This window comes from Pelophylax lessonae (assembly GCF_965119305.1).
Source record: "Pelophylax lessonae genome assembly, chromosome: 2".
Taxonomy (NCBI): Eukaryota; Metazoa; Chordata; class Amphibia; order Anura; family Ranidae; genus Pelophylax; species Pelophylax lessonae.
In genome coordinates, this window is record NC_138769.1 from 336305900 (window position 1) to 336332152 (window position 26253).

The window sequence follows — 26253 nt, forward strand, 5'->3', positions numbered from 1 at the left end:
TCAGGAACAGTCTGTGGTGGCTGGCTGGCTTGGTGTCACCCTATTACGAGTGGCTGGCTTGCAGGAACACTGTGGTGGCTGGCACCTGACCCTTCAGTGAATAGGCCTAAACAATAGTCCGGCTGATCCATTTAGAAACCGAGGTCCCTCAGGAAGGACAACCAGAGAATCAGACGTCCTAAAAGACTCTGTGGCTGACAGGTAAACCCTGATCCCCCGGACCACATCCAATGAATGCGAGGCAATCACCTTGGGATACTTGGGCTTCTCACAAAGCGAAGGCAATACAATATCCTCGTTGAGGTGGGAATCCGACACCACCTTAGGGAGAAAAGACTGAGTTGGTTGTAGGACCACTGCATCCCTATGAACAACCAGATAAGGTGAACGGCAAGACAGAGCCGCCAGTTCAGACACTCTGCGAACAGAGGTGATAGCCACAAGAAAGGCCACTTTCTGGGACAACACAGGCAGAGAGATTTCTCTGATGTTCTCAAATGGAGACCATTGCAAAACGGACAAGACCAAATTCAGGTCCCACGGAGGCAAAGGAGCCCTCCGCGGTGGAGCCAGATGACGCACCCCTTGCATAAAGGTGCGAATCAGGGAATTACTCGCCAAGGGACGCTGGAAGAAAAACAGCCAAGGCTGATAACTGACCTTTGATCATGCCCAGCGCCAAATGCTGGTCCAAACCTTCCTGCAGGAAGGCCAAAACCCTCGCCACTGAAAGGGAGCAAGGATGAAACCCTTGCGACTCACACCAGGCAATATACGCCTTCCAGGTACGATGGTAAATCTTCTTTTAGGTAGTCTTCCGTGCCTTCAATAAAAAGGTAGGAATGACAGCATCCGAGAGACCACTGTCTCTCAACACCTGGCTTTCAACAGCCATGCCGTCAAAGCCAGAGACCGCAAGGGAGGATGGAAGATCGGCCATCGAGACAGCAGATCTTCACTCAGAGGTAGCCCCCAGGGAGGTTCTACGACCATTTGCATGAGGTCCGCGTACCAGGACCGACAAGGCCAGTCTGGAGGTACCAGAATTACCTGCACCTGTTCCAACGCCAACCTGCGGAGGAACCTAAACAGTTTGAATCAGAGGGAAGGCGTAAATCAGCCGATACAGGTGCCAGGGCACCACCAACGCGTCCGTCAGAGGATCTCAGGCCTTGGCCACGAACCTTTCACCTTTTTGTGGCGACGAGACGCGAACAGATCAACGTCCGGAGTCACCCACCGGGCCAGTGTTAATTTTGGCAGCAAATTTCAATTTAGTTTTAGTCTTAGTCTTAAGACTAAAATGGCATTTTAGTTTTAGTCCCATTTTAGTCTTCTGCAAGTGTTTTAGTTTTAGTCGTATTTAGTCGACTAAAACTCCAGTACATTTTAGTCAACTAAAACATCCTACATTTTAGTCGACTAAAACTCATTTTAGTCATCTATAATCGAATGGGTGTAGTTCAATTGTAATTTGTAATGCATTATTTAAGCATTTCTCTACAATTTCCAAACTCATTTTATACTACTGCTGGTCCTGGAGTGAAAAATCTAATATGTTATTATTTATGGTATTAAGCTTTGAGCATGCACCAATTTTGGCAGCAAATTTTGATTTAGTTTTAGTTATAGTCTTTTGACTAAAATGCCATTTTAGTTTTAGTCGTATTTAAGTCATCTGAATTGTTTTAGTTTTAGTCGTATTTTAGTCGACTAACATTGTGTTAATTTAGTCGACGAAAACGTTTTAGTCGGTTTTAGTCGACGAAATTAACACTGCACCGGGCACACCGGGGATGAAACACATCCGGATGCAGGGACCATTCCCCCTGATCCAAGGACTGACGACTGAGATAGTCCGCCTGCCAGTGCTCCACTCCCGGAATGTGAACAGCGGAGATAGCCGGAACAAGTGCCTCGGCCCAAGTCAGAATCACGGCCACTTCCTTGGCCGCCCAAGCACTCCAGGTGCCCCCTTGGTGATTGATGCAAGCTACAGCCGTGGCATTGTTGGTTTGAACCCAAACCAGGCAACCGTGCAACCAAGTCGCCCAATGGAGCAGGCAGAGTTTGATCGCTCTGAGCGCCAGAATATTTATCGCAAGGAGGATTCCTCCGTTGACCACGTTCCGTGGGTACACAGGGTGTCCGGTACACCACCCCAGCCCGTCAGGCTGGCATCCGTGGTGAGCAGTGTCCACAACAGGGGCAGAAAAAGCTCGCCCTGGCTCAGAGCGGGTGACAGAAGCCACCATGAAAACTCTGACCTTGTGAGACGGCTCAAACATATCACCCTGTCCAGGGACTGTGGATCCTTGTGCCATCTGGCAAGAATCTCTCCTTGCAGAGTCCTTGTATGAAACTGTGCAAACGGGACCATCTCGAAAGCTGAAAACATCAGCCCCAGGGACCTCATGCACGTCCGTAGGGAGGAGAGACCACTGTTCCTGAGGGACCGAATCTTTGCCCTGTAAAGTCCAAAGTTTGACCTCCGGGAGAAAGACTTTGTCTGAGCGGAGTCCAAGACCATGCCCAGGTAACTCAGGCGGACTGACGGTGTCCGTGGCGACTTCTGGGAATTGATGGTCCACCCGAACCCCTGGAGCATCTGAACCGTGACCGTCAGATCGCTTGACAGAGTGGCACATGAGCTCGCCCTCAACAGGAGGTCATCCAGATAACCGAGGACCGCAATCCCCCTTTGCGCAGCAAAGCCAGCATCGGGGCCAAAAAACCTTGGTGAATACCCTGGGAGCCGAAGCTTACCAAAGGGTAATACCACAAATTGAAAACGGTCCTCTGCCACCGCAAAATGGAGAAACCGTTGATGACCCTAGTAGACAGGGATGTGCAGATATGCATCCTTTAAGTCGATGGAGGCCAGAAGATCTCCTTGATTTAAAGACGCCACCACCGACCGGATGGATTCCATCCAAAACTTCTGCACCCGCGCAAAGCGGTTCAGAGACTTGAGGTCCAGAATCGGACGCACTTTGCCCTCCTTTCTGGGCACCATGAACAGGTTGGAATAGAACCCGCGAAACCTGTCCTGCTGAAGGACTGGTATAACAACTCTGTGGGGAAAGAAGATCTTGCACAGTCCCCCTGGGATCTCATAAACGATCGGGAGACACCCCTTCCAAGGGAGGAGCCAAGCTGGCCGCATGGCCTAGCATGCCGCAGCCTAAATATTTGTGGGGGCCCAGCCGCATGTGCACGGTCCCCACTAGGCAGATGCCCAAAGGAAAGAGCGGAAGCTTCCGCTAACCTCACTGGGGACTGCTCCCCCAACGGAGGTGCACATCTCGGCCGCGTGGCCTAGTAGGCCGCAATGCGCAGCCTAAATTTTTGTGGACGCCCAGCCGCTTGGTCGTGAGCCCCAGCGGAGCTGACTACCCAGGGGCAGCAGAGGGGAGGGCGGATGCCCAAACGGAGGGTAGCGGTTTCAGCCACCCTCTCTGGGGCCGTCCCACATAGCTCCCAACCTTCAAAAGAGGAAGGGATCAGTAAACATGAGAGGCATATTTACCAATTACCCTTACTGTAAGGTACCTGCCTGTCACTTATCGTCCCATTGTGCAGTCGCGTCCCCTCAGAAACCAGCTGTGTCTGTCAACATAGGCTGGGGAAAAGAGGTGGTAATTGGAGGGCACACGGGGTGGAGTTGAATGCAGCAACAGAGACCAATGATAGGCATTGCACAGAGCGGGGTAGCAGAGTGGCAGTGTTGTGTCGGCAATAGTAGAAGTCAGAGGGTATGCATTTTGAATGGATGGCTGCCATCAGCTTTTTAACCACTGACAAAAACGATTCATTTAATCAGGGGGACGATTTTGTTACTACATCATAGTCACTGAAGTAACCATTATCTTGCCCTAAAAGTGTGAATGCAGCCATCGTAAGGTTTAGTGACCTGGACAGCTAGAAGCGGTTCTGTTCCACTGCAATCCTTATGGTTATGGCAGCCAGAGGGTTAATTGCTGGTACTCAAGTGGTTAAATCAAATGGTAAAACCCCACAATCAAGTCTACCTTAAGGCGGAGTTCCACCCAAAAGTGGAACTTCCGCTTTAGGTAGTCCTAACCCCCTGACATGCCACATTTGACATGTCATTTTTTTTTTTGGGGGGGGGGGGGTACCTAGTTTTAACAAGTACCGGCTCCCACTTGCGCTCGAAGCGTCATGGCGCCCTGAGCGGAATTTCTCCTCTCCCCCTTCCTGCAATCTTCTGGGACATGTCAGAGGTCCCAGAAGATATTGCCGGCCAATCAAGACGCGCAGCGCAACTCGCGCATGCACAGTGCGTACCCGGCTGTGAAGCTGCAAGCTGTCACAGCCGGGTGCCCACACCAGTGATGCCGGTGCTGCCTAAACCAGAGGGAGAGGATCGAGGCTTCGGGCGGCCGCATCGCTGGACCATGGGACAGGTGAGTGTGTTTATTAAAAGTCAGCAGCTACACTTTTTGTAGCTGCTGACTTTTAATAAACACAGAATAGGCTGGAACTCCGATTTAATTGCAGGCTGTAACAAAATTTCAAAAGATAAAAGGGTAGGGAATACTTCTTCAAAGCACTAAATGTACTCAAGTTCAACCCTACAGCATTTTCCAAATTGCTCCAAGATCACCATTGTGGTCTTTGGGGGTATCTACAGTACCTTCTTCAAATCACATCGCAGCAATATTTAGAGCGATCCCCAACACACAAACGCCCTCTCATTACAATCAAGTCTCCCGGGATTATAGAAAACTGATGCCTATAAAGGATAAGATTTTCAACCAAATAATGATCCAAAACAGAATACAGACCGTGCTAAGCAGCACTTACTTTAATGAGGCAATAAACTCTAAACCTAAGGATTAGTAAACTGCAATATATTTTGATGTGATGGTTGCATGTTGTCTTTTACCCCTCCATTTTCACCTCATGATCTGGCCAGTAACACACTTCCTGTATTAGTGCCCCAACTCTGGCTGTAGGAGCACAGGGGCACAGCAGACAGCAGCAATGTTTATCTGGGGGGAGGGGGGGTCGCAGTTTTATTCCTTTTGGGATAAAGGTTTTAAATGAATAAATAAGAGCGGAGTATAACAACCCCTGTCAGGGATAGATGGCTTGTCTCCACACTCAACAAATTTAGTTTGCAGGAGAGCTTGTTCTGTTGACAAAACAGACTAACTGGCTGGATTACCAGGTGGAAAAAACAAAAAGCCTAAAAAAGAAAAACCAATGAAGCCATCACACTAAAGAATTGTTAAACTAAAATATAGTAAAGGGTTGCTTTTGGGAATAATACCACTTTAATTTTAACTTTGTCAGTCCAGCTAAACACAAAACCAGCATAAAATACACACCCAAAGTCACGTTTAGATGCGTCAAGCATTTGGCATTCATTCAGTTTTTCATGCACCCCTTATGGGGCACTGGATCTGATCTGGTCTGTGAAATCCAGACAGAGGGTGACCCCATTTTCCTTCCGTCTGGAGTATCAGTTAAAAAACGAACAGGCGGTCTATTTTCATCCAATCTCTCAATGAGGGGAGCGGGACTCTGACAGGTCCGTTTCAGCACAGTGGGCGGAGGCAGACCTGTCATCTGCCTGCTCAGTGGGGATCGACGGATCGATCCCCTGCTGAGCAAAGCGGAGTCCGCCGGGCGAAAAGCCCACGTGAAAGGGGCCATAATTGTTTCTTGTATTTACCTAGCACAGTGCAGGACCTTATACTTTAAAAATAATAAAAGTTCAGCACTGATCTTTGCAAAACAACATTTTTTGTTTTCTTAGCAAATCTAAGCAAAATATTTTTTTTATACAGTACTGTAAGGGCTCTTTCACACGGGCGATCCGATCAGATCCGCGTGTCAGTTTTTTAGGCGGATCTGATCGGATCCTCCATGCAGCTCTATGGGGCAGCGGGTGTCAGCGGAGACACCTCCGCTGACACCCGCTGCCATCCGCATCCGATCCTGTGCTGAAATCTGGACGGATGGAAACCCTATTTTTCCATCCGTTCAGTAATCGGAGCGGAGTGGATCTGATGAGAGCGGACAAGCGGTCCGCTCTCATCCGATACCCCATAGAGGGCAGCGGGTGCTGAGACACCTCCCTCTCCGCTCTGCAAGCGGAGACAGAGCTGTCATCCGCCCGGCTCAGCGGGGATCGCGGATCGATCCCCGCTGAGCAACACGGATCCGCCTACGGAGGCGGACCGTGTGAAAGAGCCCTAACTGAAAAATAAACTGCCACATACCTTGCCAACACCCTTTGACATAGAACAATAGGAAATGCTGATTGACTATGAACAGGCCTACAGATATTCACATCACCAGAGAGGATTTCCAAAAGCATAAAATTATTCATAAAGTAAAAGTATGCTTTGTACCTGTTAATACATACAAATATAGTTGTAGACTTGCATTTTTTTGGTAACTTAAAACAATGCAAGAGATACCTTTGCATCTCTGCTTCCCCAAACTTTCTGTCAGATAGTGCATTCACCAAGTATTGGTAACAAAGGGACAGTAAGGGCAACTATCGCTCAATTAGCTTAGAAACCAGAGCAGGGGAGTGGCTTGCCATGGTGCTGTATGTTTGCAATAACAGAGCCAGCTGAACTGTGCATGGGACCATAGGACTGGAAAGCTGGAAAGAGGGGCAGTGATCAGGTGATAGCATTGAACTGGATGAAAGGCAATGCTTCCTACAGGAAATAGAAGCAATACAAGGTTGTGTTATAATCAGCACTTACACTAAATAAAAAAATAGAAAAAGCGTTTTTTGTTTTTACCACTTTAGGCACTGTTGTAAGTGAAGCCCAGCATAACACTTTAGCCAGAACTTCACTCTCTCAGACAACATTGACTATTTTTAATCCTTCTGCTACTAGCATTAGTAAATAAGACAGGAAAGTATATAATATTAATATTTCTTCAGTTACTTCCTGGTTTCCAGGTCAATACATCCCAGCCCACACCCCTGCCTGCATGCCTGAGCTAAGAACAGATGGATTCCAGAAAGTAAATGGTACATGAATCATCCGCCCTTACTCAAGATGGCCACAGCTAGAAATGCTATGGGGTGTTTTTCAGTTTGACACATACATTTTAGGTTTTGCAGTCCACCCTAACAAATTATGTGTCATTTTTAAGGGACAACTAGGGCTTTCATTTTCTTGCAACTCTGGATACATACAGTATATTTTTACTGCTTTAGTTTTTTTTTTTTTTTTTTTTTTTTTTTTTATGCATAAATAGAAAAAAAAATAGAACCTGAAGCATCCTCTAATTTTTCCAAGTGCAATATTTACCGAAAATTGTCTTTAAAAAGCCTACTGAATAAAATATTACATTAGTTTGAGACTTACATAACGAAGTGAATGTATGCATTTTACTTTAGGAGAGCTTTATTTCCCTTTTGACACTACACTTTGCAGCACGCAGGGGGATTTGTGTAAATCATCAGTGTAATTAAAGTACAGGGGTTATAGCCCCCCCTTGCTCTATCCAAAATTAAAAAAAGATTTGACTATAGTTCTTCTTTAAGATCAAGTCAGGACACAAAAATATCAGAATAGCAAATTTCACAGGTCTGCATTCATTAACCACTTAACGCTGACTGACATAGTGGTTATACCAGGATGATAGTAACCAATTACAAGCTGGTTACCAGGAAAAGTTGTGCAGCTTCCATCCAGAACTGTCCTGCCTCCGATATCAGGTCTAGGTAGGGCATGAAAGAGAGCTATGTTACTGCTGTGAAGGATGTGGGGGAACCAAGGATTATGTGAAGGGGGGCCATGAACAGAAATCTGGAAGAGGGGGGTGATGTAAAGGCGGAGGGGGGGGGGGCAGAGGACAGGGATGCAAAAGGGGGGGGCGAGGACAGGAACATGGAGGAGAGTGATAAAAAAGGGGGGCTGAGGACAGTAATGTGAAGGAGGAGAGTGTTCGAAGGCAGGAATGTGAAGGAGGGGGGATGAGGACAGGACTGTTAAAGGGGGAGAGGGGGTGATATAAATGCTAAAAGGGGGGGGCAGGAATGTGAAAGAGGAAAAGGGGTGATAAAAAGAGGGGTCAAGGACAGGAATCTGAAGAAGAAGGGGCTGCAGACAGGAATGTAAAGAAGGAGGGGGTGATATAAAGGGAGGGTGAAGCTAAGAATGTAAAGAGGGATGAAGACAGGATTGTTATGAAGGGTAGTGATATAAAAGGGGGGGGGTGACAGAAGAAGGAGGAGGTGATATTAAAGTGGTTGTAAAGGCACAATGTTTTGTTACCTTAGCATTAAGAAAAAAGCCTTCTGAGCACAGCAGCCCCCCCTAATACTTAACTGACTAAGTAGCTGGGACTGTCCCTCCACATTTGCTAAGACAGCAGCAGGGCACCATTGGCTCCCGCTGCTGTCAAAGTCAAAGAGCCAATGAGGAGAGAAAAGGGGTGGGGCCAGACTGCAGCTCCGTCTCGGATGCCCTCGTAGCAAGCTACTTGCTGTGGGAGCACTCAACAGGAGGGAGGGGCCTGGAGTGTCGGCAAGTGACCTGGGAAGAGGAGGATCTGAGCTGTTCTGTGCAAAACCACTGCCCAGAGTAGGTAAGTAGAACATGTTTGTTGTTTTTAACCCAAAAAATTTTTAGTGTCACTTTAACCGCTTAAGAACCGCCCGCCGCAGTTATACACCGCTGTATGCACAGGGCCAACGGCTGCGAATCCTGTCGGCCTCCCGTGATCACTTTCCGATGAGCGAGAAGGGCGGTCAGCTGTTGTAAATACAACTGGCCATTCTTCTCTCTGAAATGACCACAGAGCGCCTGTGACCCTTCTATGTAGGATCACAGGTCTCTGATCATTTCAAAAGTCCAACCCCCCATAGTTAGTTAAAACGCCCCTAGGCTTACATTTAACCCCTTGATCACCAACCCGGTTAACCCCCTTCCCTGCCAATGCCATTATTCACTGACAGTGCATGTTTTTAGCACTGATTACTGTAGAAAATGTCATTGGTCCCCCCAAAAATGTCAGTTAGGGGTCAGATCTGTCCGCCGCAATGTCGCAGTCCCGCTAAAAATCGCAGATCGCCGTCATTACTTGGAAAAAATAAATATGACAAATCTTTCCCCTAGTTTGTAGACGCAATAACTTTTGCGCAAATCAATCAAAATACGCTTATTGTGCTCGGCTGTGCATAATCACGTAGATCTACATGATTATGTGCACGTGGATTCGGTGATTAGATACAGTGGGAGCCAGACTGCGGGAGGAGAGGGCTCGATCACCGTCGGCCTCCCGTGATCTTCGGCTAGAATAACAGAAGAACTGCCTGTCTATGTAAACAAATCAGGCAGGTCTTCTGTCAGAGAGGCAGGGAAAGATCGTGTGATTCAGCTAAGCTCCCTGCCTCTGTCCAACCCACTATTAGGCATAGACTTAACCTCTTGATCATTCCCAGTGTTAACCCCTTCCCTGCCATTGTCATTTATACAGTAACAGTGCATATTATTTAGCACTGATTACTGTATTATTGCCACTGGTCCCCATAAGAAGTGTCAAAAATGTCAGTTAGGTGTCCAATCTGTCCGCCGCAATGTTGCAGTCCCGCTTAAAAAAAATAAAAAAAATAAAAAAAGAGTCCAAAACTCTATCCCATAGTTTGTAAACACTATAACTTTTGTGCAAACCAATTAAAATACGCTTTTTGGGATTTTTTAAACCAAAAATATGTAGCAAAATACAAATTGGCCTAAACTGATAAAAAAATTTAATTTTTTTTTATTGGTAATGTTTTATAGCAGAAAGTAAAAAATATTGAGTTTTTTTTCAAATTTTCACATTTTTTTTGTTTATAAAGCAAAATCTAAAAACCGAGGTGATCAAATACCACCAAAAGAAAGCTCTATTTATGGGGGGGGGGACATCATTATATTTGGGTACAGCGTCGCACGACCGCGCAATTGTCAGTTAAAGCAGCGTAGTGCCGAATCGCAAAAAATGGCCTGTCATTAACCACTTGCCGACTGCCTAACGCCGATCTACGTCGGCAGTCAGCCCCTCACAGGCAAAGTGACGTAGGGCTACGTCACTAGCTTGTGAGGGTCTAGGGAGCGAGCGCGCGCCCCCGGAGGCGCGCTCCCGCTCCCGCGTGGTCACGGACCCCCCCGCGCGTGTGACCAGCGGACCCGATGTCCGCCGGTCACTCGGCGATCGGCGGGGGAGAGGGAGAATGTCAGGCAGCTTGTGTAAACAAGCTGCCTGTCATTCTCCTCGCTGTAAAGACACTGATCACACAGATCTAGTATGTAGATCCGTTGATCAGTGTCCTTACAGCTCAAGCCACAGCCAATCACAGTAGAAAGCACGCCCCTAGGGATACACACAGCCCCTCCCTCCCAAATAAAGTTAACCCCTTCACAACCAGTGTATTTTTACAGTAACAGTGCATATGTATAGCACTGATTACTGTAGAAATGTCACTGGTAACCCCAAAAGTGTCACAAATGTCAGTCAAGGGTCCGATCTGTCCGCCCCAAAATCACAGATCGCCGCCATTACGCGTTAAAAAAAAAAACAACAAAATGACAAAAATCTTTCCCTTTGTTAGTAAACGCGATAACTTTTGCGCAAACCAATCAAAATACGCTTTTTGCGATTTTTTTTACCAAACATATGTAGCATAAAACAAATTGGCCGAAAATTTAAAAAAATTTAGATTTTTACTTTTTTTTTGGGGGGGAATTTCATATAAAAAAATGTGAAAAATATTGTTATTTTTGCAAAATTGACGCTCTTTTTTTGTTTATAGCGCGTGATCAAAAAAAAATCGCACAGGTGATCAAATACCACCAAAAGAAAGCTCTGTTTGTGGGAAAAAAAGGACGTCAAATTCGTTTAGGTACAGCGTCGCACGACCGCGCAATTGTCCGTTAAAGTCACGCAGTGCCGAATCGCAAAATACCCCCTGGTCAGGAAGGGGGTAAAATCTTCCGGGGCTTAAGTGGTTAAGGGGGGGTAAAACCTTCAGAAGCTGAACACGTTTAATCGTTAAAGAAAATTGTGATCTCGATTTAACCCCCCTCATAATCTTAGGCTCCGTCTACATATTGGTGTCCCGGATGGCGGGCAGAATCACGGCAATTCTGCCAGTGATCCCGAATCATTACAAATCGAGGGACACCGTGTGATTCTCGTGACTTGCAATGGCACTCCAAATGCGGCACGATTTTGTCGTGATTGTCACCTGATGAATCGTGGCAAATTCGCACAAGCGTTGCCTGTTGCCCAAGAAAAAGTACAAGAACATTTTTTGGGCGGCAAGCGCCCCGCGATTCTGTTTGGGCGATTAGTCAGGCTACAACTGCGGCAAAATCACACCGCGTTTGGGGTGCCATTGCAAATCACAGAAATCGCACAGGCGTCCTGCTATTTGCAATGATTTGGGATCGCGGGCAGAATCGTGGCGATTAAACTCACGATCCGAGACACCAATTTGTGAATGGAGCCCTAAATCTGGCATTTCCACAATTCATGTAAAAAGTGCAGAAGTGTTCCCTGCTCACAGCTGGCAAAGTATTTATCAACAAGGTGCTGAAAGAGATATACAAAGAAACATCTGTTTCTTTCAGGGATGTTCAGTCCCCGTTCACACTAAGCCGACCTGTGAGGCGACCTGGTCGCCTCACAGGTCGCCGTAGGTCGCCTTCCATAGGGAAGCTGCGGACCCGTTCTAATAGGAGTGACACAAGTCGCTCCGACTTAGAAAAAGGGTCCGGAGCTTCTTTGGGGCGACCCGGAGCGACCGTCATAGACTTCAATGTTATGAAGTCCGTGCCGGTCGCTCCGAGGTCGCGGCGCGCTACTCGCACCGCGACCTCGGAGGTCGCCCCCCCAAGTCGGATCGCCCCAGTGTGAACGGGGCCTTAGGGGGTTCTGACAGATTTTCAAGCAAAAAAATACTGATTTATAACTTGTTAGACCTCTTTCACATGCACGGGTCCGCCTGTCTGTTTTACAGGCGGACCGGATTGGGCCATCTATTGACCTCTATAGGGAGGTGGATGTCATTAGACATCTGTCCGCTGACACCCGCCTGGCATCCGATCCGACAAGATCCGCTGAAAACAATGTTCGTCATCCGTCCAGCGGGTGGGATCGGATGAAAACAGACAAGATGTGCATTTTCATCCGATCTCCCCTTAGAGGAGAACGGAACTCTGACAGGTCTGTTTCTGCACATTAAGTGGAGACGGACTGGTAATCCGAATGCTCAGCAGGAATATCAGCAGAGCGATCCCTGCTGAGCAAGTGGAGTCCATCAAAATGGACCCACCCCATGTGAAAGGGAACTAAACAAAAAGTGTCAAAAGGAGGCCTGGAAGTGGTTAAAGCGGTAGTAAAGTCAAATTAAAAAAAAAAAAAAACGCTGACAGCGAGGGTTGTTAGAAAAGTTCCATAGTGGTCTCTCTGATTATTATATCCCCCCCCCCCCCCCCCCAGCTAATGTGATCAGAGCATGCATGCACATGCACAGCTCAGACCATTTACACCCCCCACTTTTGGCACTTTTCCACTGCATGGTATGGCTCGGTTTGGTGCTTTTCCACTGCATGGTACGTGTTACAGCGCTTTTCCACTGCATGGAACCGAACGGTTCGGCTCGCTTTTGCGCTTTTCCACTGCATGGTACGGTGTTGGAATGGTTCGGTATGGTACGGCTGCGCTTTTCCACTACATGGAACCGAACGGTACGGCTCGCTTAAACAGTACCACCTCGGTTGTGGTTCCAAGAGGGCCGTACCGGTACCATATCCCACAATCCTTTCCATGCAGCCTTGACTGTTTGTCACTACTAGCCACTGATTGGTCAGAGAATCGTTGTTATCCCACCCACTTTACTTTAGTAGAAAAGCAAACCGTACCATACCGAACCGCTGGGCAAAGCAGGGCCGAGTGGAGCCAAGCCGGGAATTGCAGTGGAAAAGTGTTGGGGTTCCAAGCGGGCCGTACCTATACCATATCCCACAACCCTTTGCATGCAGCCTTGTTTGTCACTACTAGCCACTGATTGATCAGAGAATCGTTGTAATCCCACCCACTTACTACTTTAGTGGAAAAGCAAGCCGAGTAGAGCCTATACAATGCTGAAATGGGACGATGCGGAAAAGCAAACTGAGCCAAACAGTGCCGAGTGGAGCCGAGCCGGTGTTCCGTGAAAATTCCCTACCCTCGTCACTTCCGGTGCACCTACGTCATTGAACAGCTGAGGAGCTTAGCATTGCGCATGCTCGAAGGGTAGGGAATTTTCACGGTACACCGCATCAGCTGTTGCCGCGGTTACATTAAAACATCTCCACTGCAACATGAATCATCTCCGCTCCTACCCCTGTCACTTCCCTGATCTCGGCTACTAAATGTAAAAGCGGCGGCGGCTCTATGAAAATATAAATCACGGAGCAGATATCTCCGTGATTTATATTTGAATACACCCGCCGCTTTTACATTTGTAGCCGAGATCAGGGAAGTCACGGGGGTTGGAGCGGAGATGATTCATGTTGCAGCGGAGATGTTTTAGCCCCCGTTCACACTAAGGCGACCTGTGAGGCGACCTGGTCGCCTCACAGGTCGCCTCCCATAGGGAAGCTGCGGCCCCGTTCTAATAGGAGCGACACAAGTCGCTCCGACTTAGAAAAAGGGTCCGGAGCTTCTTTGGGGCGACCAGGAGGCGACCGCCATAGACTTCAATGTTATGAAGTCCGTGGTGGCCGCTCCGAGGTCGCGGTGCGAAGTAGCGTCGCCCCTATGTGAACGGGGGCTCAATGTAACCGCGGCAAAAGCTGATGCGGTGTAACGTTACAAAACACTACTGTGAAAAATCCCTACCCTCCGAGCATGCGCAATGCTAAGCTCCTCAGCTGTTCAATGACGTATCCAGAGCTGTGAGCATGCGCTCTGCTAAGCTGCTCAGCTGTTCCATTACGTATAGGACAGGAAGTGACGAGGGTAGGGAATTTTCACGAGGTAGGGTTTTTTCACGGAACACCGGTACTTGCAGTGGAAAAGTGCCATTTGTGCTGTGACGGGAGTCCTGTGCGGGAGTGACATCACGGCAGCCCGGCCATTCAAGCATATACAAAACCTAGAAGGAAGATGTGAATATACAATATATATCAAGCACTGTGTAAATGGATGACGCTATATAAGTACCTGTAATAAATAAATAAACCTGGAAGAAAGAGTAGATGAAGATGGAAGGAGGGGGGGTGTTTGGGGAATGATGGCCCAGCACTGGAGGGCTCTATTTGCAAGCAAGTCTACCATAATGTGCTACTATACTGTGCGTGTCCTGATAAGTAGGTTAGAAGAGCAGTGGGTGTGTCTGAGAATACCTCATTTCCATCCCAAGCCAGGGTTCTCAGGTCACCTAAGGCATTTAGTCGTCACCTAAGGCACTTGGTAGTCCATGCACCCTGCACTGTGTAATTTACAATGAAGTATCCCTGTCATTGCACTACACTAAAGATGGAGGTAGAAGCAGCATGCTACATGTACCTTGCACACTAGAAAGCCTCAATGACAGAGATATACAGTGCAGCCAGGAGCTGTGTGCACGCTGCATCCTCTCACTACACAAAGCTCTGTCAGGAGCAGTGATTGGGATCCTTCCTGACTAAAAGCACACAGCCCCGGCTGTATAAAAACTCGGCCAGTCCCCCTTCTATCACTCACCCGCTCACACCGCCGTACTAGGCTGCTAAAATGGCGCGTCTTCCCCGGCCAAGCCGCCTCCTTCTCCCGTCTTCTTCTCCCAATCACGGAGCCTGCGTACGGGGTCGTCTACGTGAAGCATCAGGGGCCTTCCAATGAGGACGGCCTAGAGACGAGGGAGCGGGAAGAGGGGGTGTGTGCTAGTAACTAACCACATACCGAGCACGGCGGGCTCATAGGACGATAGGCGGCGCGCTTAGGGGGGACATACAGTGCTCCCCACACAGCTCAGGGGCCACACGGGCTCCCCACACAGCTTAGGAGCTCCACACAGAGCTCGGGGGCCACACGGGGCTCCCCACACAGCTCGGGGGCTACACGGGGCTCCCCACACAGCTCAGAGGCCACACACAGGGCTCCTCACACCTACACAGGGGGCTCTGGGGCTAGGACAATTGTCTTCTCCAGGGACATGGAGAAGGAAATCAAACATCCCATGTGAGAGGTTTATTTACATGGCAATCTCTGCATGTGTTTACATGCATTTGTAATAGGTTTCCTGTCCTTTTTTAGCTACTTGAAGACTCTGCCTTTTCTGGCACTTTTTGTTTACACGTTTAAATCGGTATTTTTTGCTAGAAAATGACTTATAACCCCAAACATCAAAATAAGACCCTAGGGAATAGTTACAATGTTTTATGTCACATGCTATATGCGCAGCGGTTTTTCATATGCAATTTTTTTTGGAAAAAATACATTTTAATTAAGTGAAAAAAAAAAAAAAAAAGATTTATATATATATATAATATATATATATATATGTACCCCATTTTTTGTATAATATGAAAGATTTTACGCTGAGTAAATAGATGGCTAACATGCCACGCTTTAAAATTGCGCATGCTTGTGGAAAGGCAATAAACGACGGTACTTCAAAATCTCTATCCATAGGCAACATTTTACAGGGTACAGAGGAGGTGTAGCACTAGAATTAATGCTCTCACTCTTAAGCCCTGGTTCACACTTACGCGAGTGCGGGAAGGCTGCGAATCCGCAGCCTGTTCCCGCATCGCACACGCACCCCCGGCAGTTCACACTGCCATATGCGATACGCTGGGGGTGTCAATGAAATCTTAACGACACCCCCAGTTTGATCGCATATCGCAGTGCGATCGTGCAGTTCACACAGGATCGGATCGCACAAGTGTGAACCGCTGTGCGATCCGATCCTGATGCGGCTAGAAAAAAGGGTCCCTGTGCGTGTTTGGAGCGGCAGCGGTGCGAATTTAGCCATACAAACTGTATGGCTAAACTCGCACCGCACAGCCGATCGCATGTAATGTCGGAGCAGTGCGCTCCGACATTACATGCGAACCCCGCACACGCACAAGTGTGAACCGGGGCTAACAGTCACGGCAATAACTCACGTATGTGGTGTGAACACTGCTTAACCACTTAAGCCCCGGAGGATTTGGCTGCTAAACGACCAGAGGGTATTTTGCGATTCGGCACTGCGTGACTTTAACGGACAATTGCGCGGTCGTGCGACGCTGTACCTAAACGAATTTGGCGTCCTTTTTTTCCCACAAACAGAGCTTTCTTTTGGCGGTATTTGATCACCTGTGCGATTTTTTGATCACGCGATATAAACAAAAAAAGAGCGTAAATTTTGCAAAAATAGCAATATTTTTCCCTTTTTTTTATATGAAATTCCCCCAAAAAAAAATGTAAAAATCAAAATTTTTTAATATTTTCGGCCAATTTGTTTTATGCTACCTATGTTTGGTAAAAAAAATCGCAAAAAGCGTATTTTGATTGGTTTGCGCAAAAGTTATTGCGTTTACTAACAAAGGGAAAGATTTTTGTCATTTTTGTTTTTTTTTTTTTTAACGCGTAATGGCGGCGATCTGCGATTTTTTTTTGCGGTACTGCGACATTGCGGCGGACAGATTGGACCCTTGACTGACATTTTTGACACTTTTGGGGTTACCAGTGACATTTCTACAGTAATCAGTGCTATATATATGCACTGTTACTGTAAAAATACACTGGTAGTGAAGGGGTTAACTTTATTTGAGAGGGAGGGGCTGTGTGTGTCCCTAGGGGCGTGATTCTAACTGTGATTGGCTGTGGCTTCAACTGTATGCAGAGTGATCAATGGATCTACATAGTAGATCCATGTGATCATCTCTCATACAGAGAGGAGAATGACAGGCAGCTTGTTTACACAAGCTGCCTGACTTTCTCCCTCTCCCCCGCCGATCGCAGAGTGGCCGGCGGCGATCGGGTCCGCCGGTCACACGCGCGGGGGGGTCCGTGACCACGCGGGAGCGCGCCTCCGGCGGCGCGCGCTCGCTCCCTCCCTAAACCCTCACAGGCAAGCGACGTAGACCTACGTCACTTTGCCTGTGAGGGGCTGACCGCCGCCGTAGATAGTCGTGCGGCGGTCGGCAAGTGGTTAAGTATGCATGTACGTCTTAATTATGCGTTCACTTGAGGGATAGGGGGCGCTTACATTTTTTTTTTCTTATTTATTTTATTTTTACATTGTCCCTTTTAATTTTTCATTTTTGAATACTTGCATTCCTATTACAAGGAATGTAAACTTCCCATGGATATCCTCCAGTGATCACAAAGCACGCTCTGTGATCGCAGAGTCCTGATCACGTATAGGGGTAAAGGGCCAATCACAGCAGTCCTTTGTCCAATGACAGCTGATCACAGAAGTAAACACAAGCCAGTTATCAACTTTTCTTTCCTCACACTGACAGAGAGCCGATAACCAGCTTATGTTAAAGGTTAGGGGTTTCTACTATTCCAGAGTCAAGTGTCTGCCATCATCCCGGATATACAGTGAAAGAAGAAATTTGTGTCCCCCATTCCAGACTGGGACTATATTGACAAACAGTACACCATAGACATATATGATAAAAATTATATCAATTTATTTTAACATATTAAAATTGTTTCTCATGTCATCTTCCAGGACAGTCCATGAGACCTAGGGCTCCTTCTATGGAGGACAGGAAACATGTTAACCCCACCAGATAAAAGGCAGTCCTATAGGCCTCCCCTTCAGTGTTATTGTTTCCTCAGGACAGGGAGTTAACATGTTCCTGGAACCTGGTTCTTTGGATCTCATGGTCTGTCCTTTGGAGACTTATGGGCCATACACACTATAAGATTTTCTGAAGACTTTTTCCTTTAGACTTACCAAAACCATATAATATGAGGTCAGACCTAAACACTTTCCATTTGTATGCAATCTGGCAGGCCCTTGCACTACATAGAAAAGGTAAATCTGAAGGAAAAAGTCTTCAGAAAATCTTATAGTGTGTATGGCCCTTTAGTAGAGAATCCTATACAGCCTTCTCCTGCCCAGTGGGATACCTCATACCTGCAGTGTTTGTGGTGGCTGCTTATCTCCTGTCCTCAGTGCCTGGGGAGGGCCAAGACCACTGGTGATGTAAAGGGATGAAAACATCCCGGAATGGCAGCATCCTCGCCGGCAGCGTGGCTGGCCAAGCAGGGAGGAGAGGGCATTTGCCAAATCCCGGCATGTAGGGCAGAAGGGGCAGAGCTCCTGTGTTCCACGATGGCCCAGAGGAAGTGGTGTAGCGTAATTTCTGGTTGCGATTACATCATCAGTGGGCGCCGGAGACGCTGGTTCCAGTCTCCTTAAAGGAGCAAACAGGATTGCTGGGCGGCTGGTGTAGATTGTGACACACAGCATAGGCTATGGAACACAAAGAAGAGCAGGATGGACTCCTCTGCAGCTAATGCTCAGGCAGCAGACGTAGGCTCTGGCACCAGCACCTCTCGGGTAATCCTGGGGACTCTTCCCTCTTGCATATCCTGTTGGGCTTTTTCACCTCCAATATAAGCTTTGTGGGGCTTGGGAAAGGAGCGCCTTTCCTCTCTCCTGCACTGGGGTGTGTTTGGAGAGCTGGGTGGCCTGATTCTAAAACTAGGCCTTCTTTTGTGTTCTGATTGCCGGCAAAGCTCCAAACAAGGTCCAGGTGCAACCACCCAAGAGGAAATGTGCAGTTGCGGGGCAAAGCTAAGCTCCTTATGGAGTAAAGTGGTTTGCCACACGTGCATAGACAGCTTAGTGAAAGATGACCCAGCTGTATCCTGTCAAAAGATGCTCACTTTAGTTAGAGATGAGCTTTCCTCTACCTTTATAGTTCCTTCAAGACCCTGATTGACAAGATGCAGACTCCCACTCAGCGCCAGGCCTCAGATAGGACAGCCGCACCGTGCGGAGAGTGAGGATCCAGAAGAGTAGACTAGGTCTCCCCATTCCTCACAGGAAGAATCAGGATCGGGGAAGAGCCTAAAGCCCCGTACACACGTACCGATGATCGGCTTACAAATGTTCCTCTTTTCTCCCCGGGATGTCGGTGTCTGCTGAAAAGTGCAAAGACAGCACAAGGACAGCACAAGAATTTTGTCCGCCGACTGCAGAAGTGATGTCATGTAATGGTTAACTTTCCCTGTGTTTTCTATTTTCTGAGCATGTCCAGTCTTGCAAATCTGCGGTCTGTCGGCCGAATTGTGTACTGACAGGCGAACAATCGTCCGTTCTGGTGTCGGCATACAAATATTTTCATGTTTGCACGAAAGACTTTTGTCCGCGGATTGTGCGCAGACATCTGTCGGAGGCACCATACTAACACGCGTACAATCGGCAGATCCTTCGTCCACCGACGTTTGTATGCCGACGATCGGTACGTGTGTACGGGCCTTAAGGATAGGGAATCCGTCAGGGGCTCTAGGTACAAGTTATCACTAGAAGATGTTGATTTGTTAAAAGCCGTCTATGTCACGCTTGAAAATGAAGAGGAGAGGGTACAATTGTCAAAACATGATCTTATGTATGAAGGAATGCATAAGAAAAAGGCTAGGGTTTCTCCTGTGCACAGCTCCCTTCTAGATACAATTAAATACAATACATTTAAATTAGAATGGGAGAATCCTGAGAGGAAACCATTTTTTTCCAGCAACCTGAAAAGGAGGATTCCTTTGGATGACGACACGATGCAGCCTTAGAACAAGCATCCTAAGTTAAGTTGCGCCTCTTTCAAACATTTCCAAGATAATAGATCTAGCCTTTAATGAAATGGGTACCCTTTAAGACCCAATGGATAAAGAGGGGATATCCTATTGCGCAGGGCCTGGGGGGCATCCATTATCGGTCTTAAACCGGCCTTAGCATCTACTTGTGTAGCCAGAAACTTTGAGTTATGGCTTTCACAGATACAGGCTCACGTGTCTGCCGGGACAGCAAGGGATCAGATGATTAAATCTTTCCAACTTCTTTTCCAGACGGTCAGTTAGGATGGAAGCTAGGACCTCGGCTATGATCAATTTGGCCAGAAGAAGCCTCTAGCTTAAGACTTGGTCAGGAGACTCCTAAGTTGTGCCTGTGGTCGTCCCCTAACAGTTGACCATCTCTTTGGCCCCAGGTTACAAAAAGCTCTGGAGCATACGGCTGACAGAAAGAAGTCGTTCCTAGAAAAGAAAAAGAATCTGACTGCCCGAAAAAAATTTTGAGGGCATGCAGCAGAGTCCGCGAGAGAAGGAGGCCAGACCCAAGAAGCATTGGACAGGTCACAAAGGCAGAGGAAGGGGGTCTTGTTTAATCCTCCTCCACAGCCCGCCAAACTACAATGACTCCTGTCGCAGAGTGGGAAGAAGATTAAGGGCCTTCCTCCCACAGTGGACAGGGATCACTTCAAGTCCTTTCATTTTGGACCTGGTGATCAGGGGGGCACAGACTGGAATTCTATTCCCAGCCGCTAGAGAGATTGTTAGTCACCAGTCTGCCCAGAGATTGCGTAAAGGCAACTGCCTTGGGTCTCCAGATAGGAGACTTGGTAGATCATAACGTTCTGGTCCTAGTTCCGAGAGCAGGGCAGGGGTTTTACTCCCAAATCTTTGTGATAAAAAAGCCCTTGGAAATATCGCCGGATATTGAACCTTCGTTCTCTAAATCACTCAATCAAATACGCTTTTGTATGGAATCAATATTTTTCATAAGAAATCTGCTTTACCCGGGGTGCTTTATGGCAATTCTGGACTTAAAGGATGCCTTGTTGCACATCCCTATTCACGCAGTATACCAACGTTTTTTACGACTAGCAGTAAAATTGGGATTGGAGATCCATCATTTTCCGTTCCAAGCGCTGCCGTCATCAGCCGCCTGCATCTTTACAAAGGTCCTGGGGGAAGCGTTGGCCCAGTTAAGACAAAAATTCATTATGATCATCCCCTACCTGGACGACCTCCTAGTAGTGGCAGTCGCGTCAGAAACTAGAGAGGGATCTCCAGATGGTTCAGGAGTTCCTCCAGTCGCTAGGCTGGATAATCAACAAAGAAGTCTTCACTGAAGCCTTCCCAAAGAGTGACATATCTTAGGTATGAGATTTCCTTACTGGATCAAAAGATTTTCCTTCCAGGGGAAAAATTTTAAAAAGCTCAAATGATGGCAAGCTTGCAAACCAACCAATGGGTCTCGCTCAGAGATGTCTTAAGAGCCGTAGGCCTTATGACCTCTTGCTTTCTGGCTGTGCCTTGGGCAAGGTAAAGGTACCCTGTGTTGGTGGAGGTCGCCACTTCACCTGACCAGAGGGCTGAAATGGGTCATTCCAATATCTCAGAAAATAATGATGGATGCAAGCTCTTATGGATGGGGAGCCCATCTATATAAAGCTAGTGCAGTGAGAATGGTCCCCGGTGGAAGCAAGAGCATCATCAAATCAAAGGGAGCTTCTGGCAGTGCAGAGGGCCTTAAGAGGTTTTTCATGCAGAGGTCAGCGGTCACCATCTGAAGATTCGATCCAACATTGCAACAGTAGCGTACCTCAACAAACAGGGGGGTACAAGAAGTCAGACTTTGCAATTCACAGCTAAAAAGATTCTATCTTGGGCCAAGGTGAATCTAGCCTCTATTTCAGAACTTCATCTAAAAGGGACTCAGAATGGTTTGGCAGATTACCTCAGCCACTACCAGGTGTGTCGGGACAATTGGTCCCTCAAACTGGAAATTTTTGCAGAGAATGCCAGCTGGTGGGTTTCCACCGGGGGGAGGGTGGAATTTTTTGCAGCCCAAACAAGCAGAAAAACAGATTATTTTCCCTTAATCCAAGGAAATCAGTCTCTGGGGATCAACGCTTTTACAAATCCCTGGTCATTTAGCCTCTGCTACACCTTCCCTCCTATCAGACTTATCCCGGAAGTCCTCCAGAAGTTTCTGATCCCGATAGCCCCCTTTTGGCTCAAAGACCATGGTTTTCACTCCTGCAGGCCTCGAAACCTCCAGTGACTCTCCGTATGAGACAGGACCTATTGGCTGAGGGTCCGGTATCTCATCCTTAGGTGGCATCATTAAACCTAACAGCTTGGTATCTGAAGAGCAGATACTAAGCTGCCAGGGGTTATCATACAAGGTTGTTAAGACCCTAGTTAATTCCCAGAAGTCTGCCACAAGAGCTATATACTTCAAAATTTGGAAGAAATGTAACTCTTGGCTGTCTGAAAATCAAAGCTTTTCTCCTGATGTTCCATCTATTTTTTCAAGAGGGTGCCGACAAGGGTCTATCCCTTAGAACTTTAAAGGTTCAGGCTGCCGCCATTAGTGTTTTACTCCAGTACTCCCTTTTGGAAAAGCCTGTTATAGCAAAGTTTTTCAAGGCAATTGCCAGGTCAAAACCAATGGTTGTCAGAGCATGTCCCACTTGGTATCTGTCTCTAGTCCTTCAAGCTTTAGTGACTGTTCCCTTCAAGCCCCTGAGGGATTTGTCAGTGAAATTGCTCACGCTAAAAACTACATTCCTGGTAGTTACGTCAGTTTGCAGAGTCAGCAAATTGCAGGCTCTCTCAATTAGGGAGCTTTTCCAGACAATTTTGGACGACAGAGTGGTGGTAAAAACCAAAGGTAGCTACTTCCTTTCATAGATCACAGGATATTGTGCTACCAATCTTTTGTAATTTTCCTAAAAATGAGAAAGAGCAGGATTTTTGTTTTTTGGATGTCAGAAGGGTTCTTCTTGCATACCTAGAGGTTACCAAAACCTTTAGGAAACCTGAGGCCTTATTTGTACTTTTTTCAGGGACACACAAGGGTAATGGAGTCTCTAGGGCCACCATAGCCAGGTGGACAAAGCAGACAATTGCTGAAGCCTATAGAGTTATGAATGTTTTTCTGCCATTTGTTAATGCGCATTCAACAAGAGCCTTGTCCGCGTCCTGGGCTGGAGCCACACCAGAACAAATATGTAAGGCGGCCTGGTCTAATTTTTCGACCTTTGTTAAACATTATTGCCTGGACCTCCTCTCTTCTCAGGAACAGGTGTTGGTCGAAAGGTTCTCCAGGCAGTGGTCCCTCCCTAGACTGGTAAGTTCTGGTTCATCATCTCATGGGCTGTCCTGGAAGATGACTTGAGAAAAGCTGAGTTTGACTTACTGGTAACTCCTTTTCTGAGTCTTCCAGGACAGCCAGATTCCCACCCGGTGATGTCTTGTTTTCTGTATTATGCATATGTTTTGCAGGAACATTCTATGGTTCTCTTGAAATACTGAAAAGGTGGGGGCCTAGAGAACCTCCTTTATATGGTGGGGTTAGCATGTTTCCTGTCATTATAGGAGGAGCCCTAGGTCTCATGGGCTGTCCTGGAAGACTCTCAGAAAAGGAGTTACCGGTAAGTCTAACTCAGCTTTTCAAAAAGTTTCCCAAAAGAAAATAAAAGTAGATAAACGTGAACATATTAAAAATGGGTAATATAACAAGCATCCGAATATTAGTTGACACATGTTAGAGGTTTGCTGTCTCCATTCTATCTGACGCGTTTCAGGTCTCTGACCTTTCCTCTGGGTTTTTTTTTTAGGAAGGAGATGCATGTATTCAACAGTATTCACCTCAAACAGTCAAGGTAGGGAATAGCCGTATGGTACTGTGCAGAGGATAGAGCCTTGTGTCTGCCTGGACAGGATGGATCGGCACCACTGCCCTAGAGCCCCGTATCATCCCCACGGAGATCCCCGATGTGTCAGGGCTCTTGGCGTCCAAACACCAAAGATTAAGTGGGTGCTGTTGTTAATACAAATTGTGGTTACTTGCTGGCAGCTGAAGAGGATGATGTCCTATTCCCTAGCTTGTCCCAAGATGTGGGCCAGAATGTCTTGGTATGCTGACACCTTAAGAATTCCCTCCACTGGAACTAGGGGGCCAAGCCCAACCCCTGAAAAACCACCCACACAATAATCCCCCTCCACCAATTGATCTGAACCAGTGCATAATGCAAGGTCGATAAAGACATGGATGAGCGAGTTTGGGGTGGAGGAACTTGACTGGCCTGCACAAAGTCCTGACCTCAACCCAATAGAACACCTTGGGGATAAATTAGATTGGAGACTGCACGCCACGCCTTCTCATCCCACATCAGTGCCTGACCTCACAAATGCACTTCTGATAGAATGGCCAACCATTCCCATAGACACACTCCTAAACCTTGTGGACAGCCTTCCCAGAAGAGTTGAAGCTGTTAAAGCTGCAAGGGTGGGCCAACTCAATATTGAGCCCTACGAACTAAGGCTGGGAATGCCATTAACCACTCTACTACCGCTCACAGTAATACTACTGCGGCAGAGTGGCTCGTTCCCGTCCAGCCACGTAGTATTAACGTGACTGGACTCCTCCCCTTCTGGGCGGCGCTTGCGCGCCGCCGGAGGCTCGCTCCCGCTGTTTTCATTCACAGCGGGAGTCGGGCCAGGGGAGGAGCAGCGGCGATCGCCGCTGTTCTTACCCGATCGTCGGGGATCGAGTCTGGAGATCCGCCCGCTGTGTGTAAACACAGCGGGCGGATCTCCATAGTGACAGGGAGTGACAGATCGGACTGTTCAGCATAGCTGGACATCCGATCTGTCCATGAATCACATAGTCACCTCCCCCCCTACACGTCAGTAAGCACCAGGCATACATTAACCCCTCCCTCTCCAATAAAATTAACCCCTTCCCTGCCAGTGTCATTTTTACAGTAACAGTGCATATATATAGCACTGATTACTGCAGTAATGTCACTGGTACCCCCAAAAGTGTCAAAAATGTCAGTCAGGGGTCCGGTCTGTCCGCCGCAATGTCGCAGTCCCGCAAAAAAAAAAAATCGCAGATCGCCGCCATTACGCGTTAAAAAAAAAACACCAAAAATGACAGAAATCTTTCCCTTTGTTAGTAAACGCAATAACTTTTGCGCAAACCAATCAAAATACGCTTATTGCGATTTTTTTTACCAAACATATGTAGCATAAAACAAATTGGCCAAAAACTTTTAAAAAAATTGGTTTTTACATCTTTTTTGGGGGGAATTTCATATAAAAAAATGTGAAAAATATTGTTATTTTTTCAAAATAAACGCTCTTTTTTTGTTTATAGCGCAAAAAGTAAAAATCGCACAGGTGATCAAATACCACCAAAAGAAAGCTCTGTTTGTGGGAAAAAAAGGACGTAAATTTCGTTTGGGTACGGCGTCGCACGACCGCGCAATTGTCAGTTGAAGTCGCACAGCGCCGAATCGCAAAAAGTGGCCTGGACGGAAGACAGCAAAATCCTCCGGTTGTAAAGTGGTTAAGTTCATGTGCGTGTAAAGGCAGGTGTCCCAATACTTTTGACAATATAGTGTATGTAAACATATTAACCCCTGTAACTGCCAGTTTTGTTGACCTACATGTAAATTGTGAAAAATATTAAATGCTGTAACAAAAAGGAATTCATATACTAAATTCTATCTTTACAGGTATTTACCACATACACTTACCAGATTCAAAGCGGATCTTTGTACTGGGTGTAAAACTGTAAATTGTATCAAATACTTACCGTAATTTCCCTTTCCTGGGACCAATCCATGGCAGAGTTCATGTGGTAGTATGCTACCATGTTGGCACAAGGAAACCGGAAAATTTTATCAAATGCTTACCATAGTTTTCCTTTCCTGGTGCCAATCCATGGCCGCATACTAAAACGTGTATGCTGCCATGTTGGCCCCAGAAAAATTCTCTCTAGCAGTTAATATGGATACACAGGACTCCATTCTTTTAGGTGTGGGTACAGGTAATCCCCAAGTTAACCATCCTACTAGAGAGGAAAAACAGCAAGAGGAAATCTACCCCTAGAAAGGGAAATTCACTCCTGTAAGAGTTATGGGAAAAAGGTGTCTCCACTGAAGCTTTCTCACTAATCTTTGTTTCCACAACAAAATTTTTTTTTAATCCAATTGTCACAGGGATAGAAAGTGAGGTGAAATCTTCTGAGCAGGGGCACAGACAGCAATAGAAATGTTACAGTAGTGTTGATCCTTCCCTATGCTATCCCAAACATTTTTGCCTGGAGTTACACTTAAAAAAAACAAAATGTACCTGTTCCAACTGTCATGCAAATTCAACTTAAAGTGTTACTAAACTCAGTCTGTACGTATATGCAGTAAAGCATGCTTGGTATACTCACTGTGAAACCTAAGGGGTTAATCCTCTGCATTGTGTAAAAAAGCTTTGATCCTGTCTCCT

At 46.9% G+C, this 26253-nt stretch overlaps 1 protein-coding gene across 1 annotated transcript in view; it reads right to left on the minus strand.

The window, feature by feature from the left end:
- Positions 1-14882, minus strand: part of LOC309547197 (heterogeneous nuclear ribonucleoprotein R-like) — an 81207-nt gene extending 66325 nt beyond the window's left edge. The window contains exon 1 of the mRNA XM_082246994.1: positions 14716-14882. The gene's annotated coding sequence lies outside the window, so the exon portion shown is untranslated. The remainder of the gene's footprint in view (positions 1-14715) is intronic.
- Between the last annotated feature and the right edge of the window lie 11371 nt (positions 14883-26253).